General features: G+C 38.5%; 1 long non-coding RNA gene across 1 annotated transcript in view; it reads left to right on the plus strand.

Annotated features, from left to right (window-relative positions):
- LOC138924775 (uncharacterized) overlaps positions 1-15,582 on the plus strand; it is a 327,809-nt gene that overhangs the window by 170,613 nt on the left and 141,614 nt on the right. Inside the window, exon 5 of the long non-coding RNA XR_011439992.1 lies at positions 2,690-2,815. This is a non-coding gene — a long non-coding RNA (uncharacterized lncRNA). The remainder of the gene's footprint in view (positions 1-2,689; positions 2,816-15,582) is intronic.

Here is a 15,582-nt window from a genome sequence, read left to right on the forward strand (position 1 = left end):
ATGCCAAGAAAATCTTGGCCACTCTGGGAATGCTTAAAAATTTAGGAAGTGGCTGTATTCGTAAGGATGCAATTTACTATTAAAATTTATTAAATTAGATAGTATTTTAGTGAAAGTAGAGAATTTTTTTGTTATAACATACATGAAGATGTCCTTAAGCATATCCAATTTTTTATTTTTTATTTTTGTGAGGAAGTTGGCCCTGAGCTAACACCCATTGCCGATCTTCCTCTTTTTGCTTGAGGAAGATTGTTGCTGAGCTAACATCTGTGCCTATCTTCCTCTATTTTATGTGGGATGCTGCCACAGCATGGCTTGGCGAGCAGTGCTAGGTCCGCACCTGGGATCCAAACCTATGAACTCTGGGCCACCGAAGCAGAGTGCACGAACTTAACCACTACACCACTGGGCTAGCCCCCCAATTTTTAATTTTGGGGTGGATATACTAAAATTTCTCTAACAAGGCACAGGTATGAAACTTCAAACACGAAATGGTTAAAAGCATTGATGGTTAGAATCAAAGTATATTCTATTTTCCAGAATTCTCATGAATAGTTTAGAAATGCTATCACAGCACATTAAATGCTATTATACTGATTATTTATCACATGGTTAATTATGCCTAATGCAAAGTGAGAGTTTACTGCAACTGATTATAATTATGGATGTAGTTGGCTGCAGTTAGAATTTGTAATGGTGCAAGGTCTATATTTTAGCTTGCTGTGGGAAAGGGAAAAGCTTTGGTAATGAATTTATAGCAATAATTAGGTCACGGATTTACTGCTAAAAGCGTTACAGTTAAGCAATCCTATATATATCTCTCCAGACTGAATGCATACACACATATTTATCTGCAAAACATATACTCAAAGACATTAAATTGCTGAAGCAAATTGGTTTTCTTTTGCTACTTGATTTTTGTATCATCATTTTGAAGGTTCTTTGAGATTACTGAATTGAGAAGTATGGCTAGAAGTCTTTACATATATTCAAACTTGCAACACTGATTGAAATTGTTAGTAGACTCATATCAAACTGAGTTATATATTTCATTAGTCCAGGCATCTATGCCAGCGAAGGTCTAAGTAAGCCTATTATATGGAAAGAGTTACAGAGGAGTGCATCTTAAATTTCCTTAAATTTTCCTTTCATAGCACAATAAATGCTTCCCATAAGGATGTCAGTACATCCCTTGTCCTTTAGCTTTTCTGTAGTCAATAATAGTAAATTTTTTAAAAAATTGCAGTCTAATATCTCTAATCCTATTATAATAATTTTATCCTCTTATATGCAGGCAGCAAATTCACCTCAAAATTTACGTCATGAAGTACATTTGGAATTTTAATTTTGGATTAATTTTAATTTTTGATGCACGATTTAATGAGATTTAACATTTTTATTTCACATATTTAAGTGCTTAAGTTTTGTTATGGCATTTTGCCTTTTACCCTATCCTGTTTATTATTTTGATACTTGACTTGGATAATGGAAAACATGGTTGAGAGATGGGAACAATGGCTAATATTTCAAATGGCAAAAAAGAATTCAAAGATAGTACTAGGCAGGAATCACTAGTTTGTAATGCAATGAGAATAAGTTTAAAGTCCAGTGGTTAGTCTAAGACTAACAAGAGTATAATGGAGAAGTCTTAACTTCACAGCAAAATGTCAAAAATGCCTTTGGGTTTTAGTGGACCACAAGTTAAAAAACTAAGAAGACTCAACTTAGGTCAAGGATGGTTTTATGAGACCCTTGGCTTTCTAGTGTTTGACCATGTCTCCTGGCCTGTGTTGGAACCTGGGTGCCACAGGTGCATTGCTAATCTGGAGTCCATCATGGTGAGATGAGGAGAGAGGAGGTGGAAGGCCTTCCACGGGGGGTGAAGTGAGCCTGGGCAGATGAGGGAGGGATTGGTAAGACCAGGCCTCTGAGGGAGAGCTGGGGTCACTGCAGATGCTGTCTGAAGAAGAAAAGACTTTACGGACACTCAACTGTGTGCAAAGAGTTGAAGGCTATTATTTAGAAATGGAAATAAATTTTTCGATGTTCTGAGGAATCTAGAGGTGGAAGTAATAGGAGCATTCATATCACTTCAGTAAAAGAAGCTTTTCCCAAGAACGAACCAAACAACGTTAGTACTGTCTACCTCACAGTTAGTGGGTCCCTTGACACCCAAAGTATGCAAATAAGAGCTAAATCTTTAAGGAACTTTACATAGAGAAGAGCTTGGCTCTTATAATCTCCCAAGTCCCTAACTTCTTTATGATCTTTCAGGACCTCTGGGCATTTTGGGAGGTATATTTTGTTACTGTGTTCGACCACACGTAACAGCATTCTGAAGTTAGTCAATACTCCATTTAGAAAAAGAGAAACAGAATTGTGAACTACTCAAGGCCAAAAGTATATAACAAATGATGGAGATTTTTAACTTGAGATTCCTCTGTTTAGTCCTGTATACAATGCAGATTTCTGCTGGTGATTACTGTCCCTTGGAACATTACAGTTTACACAATTGGGTAGAAATTATGAAACACAGGAAAAGAAAGAAAATCCAACAATGTTAGGATCCACGTGAATTTTAATGATTTATTAGCATATGCACAAAGCTGGAATGTTAAATATGGCAAATTGATTGATTTGAGGCAAACTTCCAAGGGAGAAAAAATATTACTTTCTCTTTCTCCTTCAGTTAACATCTGCTAAAGAGTGGAGATTCCAGAGAAAAAGTAAGAGAGGTTGAGTCTGCGCCAGGGACATGAAGGAAATAAGCTGCCTGGGAATCAAGAACAGAGGATGGAAGGGTGGCTGCAACATGGTGAGCACGAATGGATTTTGGTTCTTTTGAGAAAGAGGAAGTAAAGTGAATTCTTGTTGTTTCTGCAGTTGGTGGCAGTGGTGGGGTTTGGAGCTGTGAAGAGTCACCCTTGCAGCCTAAGGACAAGTGGAAGGAGAGAAGCAATGAAAACTGTACAGCCCAGAGAATGTCAGGGAAGCGTCATCTGAAGGGTGAAGGGTCAAGGCCTTTGTGGCACAGATAGGCGCAGCTGAGGAAGCGGTAGTGGGTAAAGCTTGCATGGCAGGACTATCTATAGGAAAATGTGTGAGTGAAGGTACCAGCTGGTGGAGAACCTCAGGCCTAAGCTATATGTGGTGATGTTTCTGGCCACTGACATCAGAATTAAAGAAAACTTGTGAGTCTTGAGCTTCTTGGGGATCTGTTGGGGAGCAGGTAACTGAGCAGAAAAGGAGTAACAGGGGAGTCCTACAATTGGTTTACTACAGTTTACATGTAGCACTGTGTGTGTATGTGTGTGGGGGAGTACCCTTTAGAACAATTGCTTAAGGATGACTGAAATAAAAAAACCAAAACAAGCATTATGAAAACAATGGAGCAAGTGTCCCCCTCCAGTCCATTCTTTGGAAAGTGTCCCCATCTCCATTAGCATCCAGGCATCCCTGTTGACATCTCTTCCTTCCTTGTATTTGGTCCTTACCACAAGTCTATTTTTCATCAGTCCCTTTGCCATGCTCTGATTTAGGCCACATCATCTCTTGACAGGATCATCGCCACACCTTCTAACTGGCCTTCTTTAACTTGTTCTCCATCCTGCAGCAAAAGTGATCTTTTAAAAAAGCAAAACAGATCGTATCATCCTTATTCTTAATGTCCTTCAGTGGCTTCCATTTTCTTCCAAGGGTAAAGACGAAAGTCATTACCATGGCCTATAAGACGCAATGTGATCTGGCCTCTTTCTACTCCTCCCATCTCATTGGTGCTACTCTCTGTTTTATTCTCTGCCTCCTGTAATGTGGGCAATAACTGCTATGGGAGCAGCACAGATGCAACTCAACTGGAGGACATGGAGAGATTTGGGAAGAGGGAAGACCTTAGGCAAGTGGGGAAACAGGAATTGAGAGAGATCATGAGTGAGTATACCTAGGATTTAAAGGAAGAGAAGGGGCCAGCAGTACAACCGTGACCAAGAAACATGGGATTCCCTCAGGGTTTGGCTCTTCAATAAGGCCTGGTTTTGGTATCAGTTGCTCTTGCCCATAGGTTATAGGTTGAAAATGCTATGAGGCCCTGCCTATTCCCAAGGATCACGGAATTCCTCTCTGACTCTGGTAATAATTCTGCAGAGGAAAGCATTAATCAGAGGTAAAGCCTGAAGTCCTTCATGAATTTCCATCAAAATTGAGTTTTCAGAAACCAAAGCTCCTCACAGTGGTATTTGGGTAAGTGATAGCAGAGCCAGCAATTCAGTATTCCAAAGTCCAAATCAGATGTTTCTGGATGGCTTTCTAGGCAGTGATTCAGTAACTCAGGGTTATTCCATCCCATGGCTCTTCCATTTTCCTGCAAACTTAGAGTCCTACAGTTTCAACCAGCAGGTGGGGAAAGAGTGGCAGGGAACACACACTTGCTTTTGAATCACTTCAGCCTAGAAGGAACTCACTTTGGCTCACATTTCATTGGTGAGGACCAGTCAAATGATCCTATTTAAATACAAAGGGCCCTGGCTGGGTAAAAGTACTCTTAACTTATACTTCAACCTCAAAAATTTTAAGAAACAACTCAACACCAAGAAATCATTGGTAGAAAGCTGGCCGTCTCTGCCACAGGCAGGGCATGAAAAATCATATTTTGTGTGTTCCTTTCTGTCCATTATCCTGCCTTATTGTTTTTTCTCCTCAGCGATTATTACTTAGTTTAATTATTTGTATGTTTGTTGAATAAATCTAACAAAAGTTTAACTCTCTCTGGTCAGAGCGGAGAGGCTGGCAGGATTTCCCCTTCATGGCAAAATTTGCTCCATACACTTTTTATGTGCTCCATATAGTTTTTATCTGCTCGATGGCTGAGGCTTCCCTTTTCCTCCTTGTGGTAAGGCTAGGGTGGTGGGAGATCAGAGAAATTCTCATTTGCTTGAGATCTGTCTTGCCCTCCCACTTTGACTCAAGTCCAGTGATCTCACGACATTTTGTAAGTATCACACACATGGTTCAGGGTCATGATGGAAATATCATTTACAAATATGGATTTTTGTGTGTGAATATTATTTAGTAGAAGGTAATGTTGAATGTATAGTCTTATTTTGTCTTATGCATGATATAAGATGTTTACTTCTGTAATCCACTTAAGATGGGCAGAAAAAGTCTTAACTAAAATGTTTGAGGTTGAAGTATAAGGTAATAGCACATAAGGGAAAATGATCTATTCTACTAAGTAAGAACTGCCTTCCAATGCAGGAGGCCAGATGAGAGAAGGTGAGTGTGGTGTTCCTACAGCAAAGGTTAGGAGGAGGACACAGTCTGGGGGGATGCAGGGCCTGCTAGCTTTCCTCTGACTTTCATTGTTCCCTTTCTCCACTACATCCAATTAGGTAGAAAAAACTTGGAGGAGACCACCTCTTCCTTCACCAGTGCCAAGAAGGACAAGCTCAAAGAGCCACGTGTCTGTCTGTCTTTCTCTGACATTGCTTTAGTTCTTCCTGTGGGAGCCATTAGAAGGAGAGAGAAGCAATAAATCTCCTTAAGAAGAGCAAATAAATTTTCTGTCACTCTGTTTGGGGTCGGGGAGAGGGAGGGAGTAGCGTGTCTGCTATGAAGGAAAGTTAAGAAATGCTGACTCATGAATTGGAATTTTATGAAAATCCTATGTACCTGTCTGGGGTGGCATTTTGGGGACTAGTGCAGATTAAAGTAATGTTTCTCTGAGATATTTTCCCCAAATTAGAAACAGGTGAAATAATCTTGTCCTGCTGTTGTAATCTACTTTCGCCTTTAACCCAGTCTCGTGGAGGCTGTGTATTTGCTGTAAGATACATGGGCAGAACAGAAGATTATCCCTGAGATGTAAAAATAGCAAGATTAGGCTGTGACATCAGGACGGTTCTGTGTGAATTCAAAGGCTATATATGTTTTTAATGTAAGATATATCTGCTGAGGGGAGGCCATCAGAGAGTTGCGTGTACATTCTGAGGGTTTTATTATCCTTCAGAACACAGAACTAGTACCAAGTAGTGGAAATGACTAGTAGGAACACTTTTGTAAATACTACCCACTAGAAAGATCGAAACATAGAAAGCTGTCTCAGAATAGAATAGGCCATCTTGTATTTTGGGGTTCTCTGTTATGCTGCACAATGGTCAGGGATTAAATATTTGCATTAGGATTTCAACTAGATGACTTTTGAGAGACCGAATATGCAGACAATGGCTGGACCATATGTAAAAATTGACCCGCAGTCTGCAGCAAGGAGCCCCAGAAACCAATCCGTTGTCTACACACTTCTAATGATTTTCTGATAGTTAGATTCTAAAAACCTAAGTAACAAGAGTTCTGAAGACAAATCAGTGTACCACTAGCTCTTCCCAACTTCTCAGTATCATTACAATGTCACTGTCGCCAATTTTCAGGCTCATGGCATTGGAGGCAACAATGGTAGTGGAAAGAGCCCAGGCCTGGGTGAGAGGCCTGGATGTGGCTCCTGCCTCCAACACGTCCTGTGTGACTCTGACCATGCCTTCAAGACTCTCCCCTCCTCCTAAAATGGGAGTAGTACTGCCTCAGTGTTGCTTTTTGGAATGAAAAATATAACGTATGGAAGAGTAAAAGTCAATGCTTAAAGAGCTTTTTAAATATCGTGTTTGTTTTCAATTTTGTCTAACACGTGCTTCCAGAGCACTTACCATGTGCCAGTCACTATTCTAAGTGCTTGACAAATAATAACTCACTTCATCCTCATAACATTTCTATGAATATTATCCCCATTTTAGAGGTGAGGGAACTGAAGCTTGAAGGGGTTAAGGGATCTTCCAAAAGTGACACAACTAGTGAGTTTTCTGGTAAACTAGGAGTACAATTTTCTCTTTGTTCTTCTCATACCTCATTCATTATAAGTTCTCAGATTATTGATGGAAAATATGCCTTGCCTGCACCACTTTCCTTTTGTTTATGTACCACTTTGTCCTAGGTTCTACCAACCTTTTATTTTTTTGCTTCTTAGTGAGGAAGATTGGCCCTGAGCTAACATCTGTTGCCAATCTTTCTCTTCTTTTTTCCCTCCCCAAAGCCCCAGCACATAGTTGTATATCCTAGTTGTAAGTCCTTCTAGGTCTTCTATGTGGGATGCCACTACAGCATGGCTTGATGAGCCATGTAGGTCTGCACTCAGGATTCAAACTGGCAAACCCCGGGCTGCCGAAGTGGAGTGTGCAAACTTAGCCACTACGCCACTGGGCCAGCCCCTCTGCCAACCTTTTGTTTAGAGGGCCACCACATTTTAAGTTGTACTCCTCATTTTTAGTCTCTTTTATCAAATGGGAATAAAAATAAGATCTTTTAGGTTTTTTTCCATTAAAGGAAACTTGTCAGATACTTCCCAACAGTACTCAATTGCCCTTGTTATCAAACTCCAAACTTTGTGCCCCCAAACCTTCTAACAATTGTGACTAAAATGCATTGATTTAGCATGTGCTAGGCTTTGTGCTAAACACACTACAGAGTCATTTAATCCTCACTGAGTGGACGCTATTATGAGCCCCACATTTCAGATGAGGATATTGAGGCTCAGAGAGAACAAATAACCAACTAGTGCTGGTGGATTTAGGATGTGTGTAAAGTCTGAGAGTCCAGGCTCCTCACTTGTGTTTCATTTCTCCCTCACTGCCATTTATTTGCTTTGTGTTGATTAATTTCATGTAAAGCTACTTATTTTCTTTCCTGTTCCACTCTCTTAAGGCTGTTTAGGATGTGTTATGTTTCGTTCTTGAGTTCCTCCTTCTCAATCACTCGCTCCTCTTCTCAATCAAATCAATTCCCCAACCATCAACACAGTTCTCATCTGGGCTGCTCTGTGGATGTATTCTGCCCAGGCTAATGCTTTACATATACCTTCAGCGTTGTTTCCAGGCGTTTTCCCCCAGTCTTTTATCATTTAATTTACATCTGATCCTTACATAGACACTCTGTTTCTTTTGTTTGTATCTCCTCATGCTAGTCTGTGCTGGATAGAAAATTGTAACCTTAGAAAAACCTCTGCCAAGCATGGGGAATATTTTCATGAATCCTTGTAGTTCTAAATTCTACATTCTAAATTCATACCCAGTCCTGAGAATCAAGAGCTAGGAGACCTTTGCATAGCAGGTGCTGTGAAAACACTATCATTAATTTCTACCAATTCTTTTTCCTATGAGCGAGAAAAGCAGAATTACTTGGCTTTCCTTTAAACTAGGTTCATGTCTTTATCTTACTCATTGCCTGCACTTACGTTTTAGTACTTGACTAGGAAAAGAGCACACTCTGCCAATCACAGCCCCTTCTTTTTTACCTTGCTTTTGGACCTTCAGTATATTCTAATCACAGTGTTTATATAAGCTGCACGGTCATCTCATTCATTTACATATAGCCTCATCCTCACATAAAGGTATCCATTTATGTATAGTTCTACAAAACACCGAACTGCTGGCATAGATGCATAGATGTGCACAGTCATTGGATGAAGGAGGAGGTGGCCAGTGAGATGAGAGGATGCAATGTTTAGGAAGGGAAGAGAGTTAAAGTAGATCCAAAGAAGCCTACTTCTATCCTTCCTCTTAGAATTGAGCTCTCCCCGGGCCCCATGTTTTATCGTTTTAACTTAATAGCACATTCATTCTAGACTATTTTGTATGAGAGTTCTATGTACACCTCTCTTTTATAAAAAGGTAATTTTGTAGATCTGTGCTGTCCAATACAGTAGTCACTAGCCACATGCGGCCATTGACACTCGGAGTGTGGCTAGTCCAAATTGAATGCACTGCAAGCCTAAAACACACTCCAGATTTGGAAGGCTTAATAAGAAAAAAAGAATGTAAAGTATCTCATTAATAATTTCTATGTTGAACACATGTCAAAATGATAATATTTTACATATATGTGGTTAAAATATATTACTTAATTTTACCTGTTTCTTTTTACTTTGTTAATATAGCTAGTAGAAAAATTAAAAGTACACATCTGGCTTGTACTTGTGGCTCTCATTATATTCCTATTGCAGAGGGTTGCTACAGATGGCAGTGGTTGTGCGGTTTTCAAACTTGAATAAAACTTTGCATGATATTTTAAAGACATTGATCAATATTTGTTGAAATTGAGAAAGTAGATTGGGAACTTGATAAAGGTAAATGAGTGATGAGTAGCTCAAAGAGTTTGGTTAACTCAAAAAGGTTAAAATTTGCTGCCAGACACACAAGAATTGAGGTATTATTAAATACAATGAAGTCATGGAGGCAGGAGCTCTATTACGAACAAATGCATTGATAGGAAAGAATTCGTATTGGTAGGAAAAAAGGTGTGATAATGAAGACATTCTTAAGGGAGTGAACAAATATTTATTGAGGACCTATTAGATGCTAAGTCCTGTTTTAAGCGTGAATGATATAAAAATGATTCCCGTATTTTACTGTTTTCACCCTCCAGGAGCTAGGATGAGGGTAGAAAGGCATACAATTAATTACTGTTCAGTGAGGTTTCTTGTCAGAGTAGACAATATTTGCCATAACGCCATATATAGAATACAAGCTAAGTTTTAGAAAACCTTGGGCAGCCAAATGGCAATTAGATGAGAATTTAATCATGTGAGTAGGAGGTAAGAGTCCCACAAAGGTTGTGCTGAAGTTCTTACTGTTTGTTTTGCTTGGAATAGTTCCATGGATAACAGGCTTGAAACGGAAGGGAATTCTGGAAGTATTATCTGTGAGAGTTTTTAACTAACCGTTTATCAACTGCACTTATGGCAACAGAAAATGTGTTAAGTGTGGATGACTAAGAGTGCATTTTAAGCATTGGCCAACCTTCTAACTGCCTAACAACAGGAAAACAAGTACCTGTGGGATATGCCAGGCGATCCGTCTGTCTGCTTTGTTTAGGTTTATTTGGTTTTGTTTGGGAGAAGAACCAATTCTCAGGTTAAAGCAGGTGCATCAACATGGCCTGAGTAATTGCTGTGCATGCAGTAACCAAACTCACTGCGTCTCTGTTATGTTTTCCAGCAGCAAAGATGATGTCCTCAACCATGTACCCAGCAGTGACGGCACCATTATCTCCTTCAGTTTGATGCCCTTTCTAAATGCAACCTTTCATTTGGTGACATTTCCAGAGTGGAGTGTAGGGAACTTGTTCATGTGATACTCATTAAAGTCACACGGCTAACATTTCTGCCCACTTCATTTGTGAGAACCAGATAGAGAAAAACACTTTGCCTGCTTTCAGAAGAGACATAAAACAGAGATCTGGACCACTTGTGGGTATTGAAGCACTCCTTTGGTCTCATGCTAGAAGTAGTTTATTGGCTGCAGTGTCCTGACAAATAGAATATTGCCTAAACTATGCTCATAAAGAATTTTTCTTTGTATTCATAGTTTTGAATCCAAAACTATCATCCCATATACTGAGTGATAACCTAGGTGAGTGAACGTACCTTATTGACTTAACTTATTCATAGAGTTGCTATGAATACATTTCCAGTTCAACAAAAACATTTCTTATTGCCTAGTATATACTTTTTCGCATTACTCATGTAATCTTCAGGTTCTATGAAAGAGGTGCTATTATTCATATTTGACAAAGGAGAAACTGAGACTCAGAGACATGAACTTTAATGGCCCCTTGTTGCCTACATAAGTTGTGAATTTCTAATTTGACCCCAGGATTTTTGATACTAAAGCTAATGCCATGCAACCACTCACTAATTGCTAGGAAAGGAGGGCTTGTTGGAGAAATCTTGACTCATGTCAACCCTGACATTCATTTTCTCAGTGACCTAAATATGTCAGTTAACTTTTCAGACCACTTAAAAGAGAGAAAACAAGTTACTCCTCTCACTGAAGAAGGCAACATTTAAAAAATTCCCTGTTTGTAAAATAGAGAATATAATGGCTAGAATATATTCCTGAAAAAAATTCAGGAACAATAACAATATGGGATGTGACATAAGGTAATATAGATTTTCTTTTCTGCAAGAAAACACACACGCACACACACACACACACACACACACACCCTACTCTTTTGAACCTGATAGTATACTATATGAGTTTTTTTAACTGAAATGCTTAAGCATACCAAAATAAATTGTTGTGAAGTAGTATGCTAAGCACATTAGATTTCCCTAGAAAGCATGCAAAAGCTTCCAAACCTCTACAAAATTCTCATTCACCTGAATGGTCCCAAATAGTTGACTCTTGCCTTTGGCACCTGTCTAATTTCTATTTTAGTGCCCTTGTTCTAGCTGGAATTTCTGTCGCAACCAACTGTTAACCAGATGTCTCCATCTTATAGGATCTCTTTCTCACGCAAAAGTGTTACCCCAGTTCCTGGCCCCATAAGACATTAACCATAACTCTGCTCAGAACAAGCCTAACACGTTCTCTTTAGCTTACAGGAAACCACAACGAGAGGAAGGGGAAGATGGCTGAGACATATAGTCAGAACCAGTTAAACTGGTTGAAGGCTACATGGCAATCTGACTTGACCTGACATAGACCCTGCCGTTTATTCTATGCTCATTGTAATACATTACCATGCATATAACACACCCACCAGCACCCTGACAATTTACACTTGCCATAGCAATGGCAGGGTATGACTAAATAAGGAAAGAAAAGAGGTGGCACCCTTGTTTCCCCGAAAACCCTGCCCTCTTCCCTGTATACTATGAATGTTCCTCCCCTTCATTACCTTGACCCTTTATAACAGCTGCTTACTTGCTCCAAGAGCTGAAAAGTCGATTTGTGAACATATTTCCCACTTCTCCATTCTTTGGCCATTGAATAAAAGCTTGTTCTGTTGAACACTCAGCTTCAGTTTCGTTTCAAATCCGTGACTTAGAATAGACAAGAACCCTCCAAAGAAGAGATGGATTGTGGGTACGAGGCCCAGCTGTGGACTCCTTCTCAGAGATCCTCCAAATGTGGGTCTGAGTTCCACCAGAGTGAGATGAAAGTGGTAATAAAAGTAATGTACCACTCAGGTGTCATTAGTTAATAAGAGTTTATAAGTAGAGTTTACAATTAAATAAAATAATCATGGGGTCAAAAATCTGGTTAAATAATTCGATAAACATTGGTTACATTTAAAAAAATCTAGGCTCTGAGATGATGAGCCCCTGGGAAATAAGAACATAAACAACATGCATCCTGCCCTCAAGTAGGTCAAAGTGTTGTGGGTGGAGAACGAAATGAAAACAAACACTATATGATAAACACAAAAGACACAGCTGAGAGGAGGGAGTAATTCATTATAAAGAGAAGGTTGAGAGGACTCATCAAAGACTTCACAGAAATATCATCCAAACCATGTTTTGAAAGACGATTGTGAGAAAGTTCTAGATGGAGGGAAATAATAGGCAAAAGCACTGAGGTTGAATATAGTGTTAGGCTGTAAAACCCAAAGGCATAAATCTCTAATAATTTTTAGGTGCCCTGACTCTTGTGAAGGAGCTCTATTTGGGTAGCTTGGGTTTTGTTTTTCCTCAAGCCTCCTCAGATTATTTTTGATTAATAAATAGGAGAGTACAAAATATTTTGTAATATTCCATTGGAATTTTTATTGCTAAATTGATTTCTACTTAAAAATTATCAATATACATTTATTGAATTTGTGTAATATATAGCACTCCAAAATAGGAATTAGCCTTAATTAGTTATTCTTTATTATGATGCTGTTGAGCTTGTCAAAATATCTCCAGATAATCTGTTAAAGAAAAAGTAAATTTATTAGAAATTACTGCGGTAAGAGTGAACACCACCTTGACAAATCTTAGCAGGGTCTCTGAAGGGCAAGTCAGAAGAGGAATATTGGTAGGGTGTCGAGGTCCGGGCTCATGTTCTTTAAGGGAGAATCTTTTAAGACAGTGAACTGGTTGGGATTGGGCAAAGTTTGTGATATAATAGGCTTTATAAAAAATAGGAAAGATTAAAGGAGAAGGTCCAAATTCTCCCCAAATCATAAGAAAATATTCAGTTTACTCATCAATTTACATCAACTTATTTATGTACTACAAATACAAATAACTTGCAATAGTACTCTGAAAGTATCTTCCAATTTCTCATTGTTAGGAACTAGTAAAATCTTTGGCCACCTGGGCTAAAGGAGTTATCAACATCTGATCTGTTTCAGGTTTCCTTCTTTTGTCACCCACGCTTTGTTATTCTGTTTTATTTGTACTTTGCTGTTTTGACTTTGACATGGTGTGGCCGAGATAGTCACTTCCTTGAATCAGGACACATATTACTGCTTACAGACAATTCTCAGGATATAATTGCTTAAGATCAAATTTTCAATGCAAAGTCATAATCATCTGTATTTAAACACATCCATTACTCAAAAATGGCCAAATTCCCTTCCTTGCGAGTATTACAGCTAGTTAACATCTCTAATTCTGTTGGATCTGTTGTATCATTGAGGAAATAGATGAGTTTCATACTGTTGTATTTTTATAACTTACTTCATATTTAAACACTGACAATGTGATACATAATGTGTATTATCTATCCCTTAAGGTGGTTAAATAGCGTTTAAAACACCTATTCAGGAATATACACTGCAATTAGACTAGATTGAAAGGTTCTGATCCAGTGGTTCTCAACTTTTATCTATGAATTGGGATCGCCTTGGGAGGTTTATAAATGACTGATGACTGGATTCTATACCCAGAAACTCTGATTTTATTGGTTTGGGGTGTGGCCTGGGCATTGGGGTTAGAATCTCTCCAGAGGTTATTCTAACATGTGGCCATGGTTGAGGACCACTACTCCAACCAGGCCTCAGGAGTCACAAGGTTGCTAAGCTACAACTATTTTTACCTGAGGTCAACTCTAGAGTACTTATAAATTAGCATAAGTGAAATTGTAAATTACTTTTCATTGATGAAAGGAGTGATATTCAAGACATGTCGATTGGCTGGAAATATGATATAGCCACCTCAGCCTTGATCAAACAGGACGTAAGAATCTAGTGGCCTGAGCCACCTCTACCCTGATTCTGAACTCCATCAACCTCACATCCCAAGATCTTTGGAGGTTTCTCTTACCTGATCCAACTAGAATATTAGCTGGCTTCTTCTAGTAGAGCATCTGTTTCTAATTAAACCTCCACGCAAAGTATTTGTTGTCAAAGTGCCAAAAAGGAGAGGGCTGGGACTTTGTTGAACAGAAGAGTTTGTATAATTTTGTTCATGGCTGCTAGCTAAAAAATGTTGGTAGGTGTTACCAGCTTCAGTATAAGACCTGTTTTCATTATAACATACCTCCCACAGGTGAAATTGCTGGGGAAATAGACCCATAGCCCTCACTTACCTCTAACCATTGGAGATTGCTGACATGTACCAAAAACCCCCTTGATGGTTGTAAACAAAAAAACTTAGGGAACTTTGCAATATGTACACTCTTTCAGTGGGAGTTGTTTCCAGATTAACTTCTATCTCTAATGGAATTCCTCTAAGTAGTGGTGGGGACACCATGAAACTGGAACTTCTCATGTAACAATATTAAAATCTGCTTTGGCTGCATTTTTATGTCATTTGGACTGTATACTTACCCAATGATCTGATAAGTACTGGGAAAAATGTCCTACAAATTTAACATAGAATCCTAACGCTTCTATTTTGTTCACATGGTAAGTTTATTGAAATATCATCTATATAGAGTGAAATGCACAAATCTTAAATGTATATAGTTCAACCAGTATTGAAAAATAAATACATCTGTGTAAACACTCCCTTATCGAGATATAAACCATTTCCATCACCCTAGAGAGTGTACTTGTGGCCTTTCCTATTTAATAACACACCTTACACACATGCCGGTGATCACTAATTGATTAGTTTTACCTAATCTAGTACTTTATTTTAATGGAATCATTCAGCAAGCACTCTTGTGTCTGGCTTCTTTCCTCAGCATAATGTTTTTGAGATTCATCCACGTTCATTTTTATTGCTGAGAAGTATATCATAGAAGAAATACCACAGTTTGTTTATCCGTTCTCCTGCTGACGGACACTGAACTGTTTCCAGTTTTTGGCTGTTATGACTGAAACTGCCATAAACATTCTTATACGAGGCTTTTGGAGGACATGTGGTTTCATTTCTCTTGGATAAATATCTATGAGTGGGACTGTTGTGTCATAGGGTGAATCTATGATTATCCCATTTAAACTTCCACCAGCAATGTATAAGAGTACTAGCTGCTCTGCATCCTCATCGGTATTTGTATTTCATCTTTTTTATTTTAGCCATTCTAATGAGTGTGTAGTGGTTTGTCATTATAGTTTTAATTTATATTTCCCTGATGACTGATAATATTGAATACTTTTTTTATGTACTTATTGGACATTTGTATGTCTTCTTTTATGGAATGGCTTTGCCTATTTCTTAATAGGAATATTTTTACTATATTTAATAGTAAGCATCATTCATTTCATCAATTTGTTATCGACTTGTGAAAGTTGTTCATATATTCTGAATTTAAATATTTTAATATTTATATGAGGTGTGAATATTTTCTCCCAATCTATGACTTGACTATATTCTTGGTAGAGTTT

Source organism: Equus caballus, chromosome 6 (genome assembly GCF_041296265.1).
Source record: "Equus caballus isolate H_3958 breed thoroughbred chromosome 6, TB-T2T, whole genome shotgun sequence".
In the NCBI taxonomy this organism is placed as follows: domain Eukaryota; kingdom Metazoa; phylum Chordata; class Mammalia; order Perissodactyla; family Equidae; genus Equus; species Equus caballus.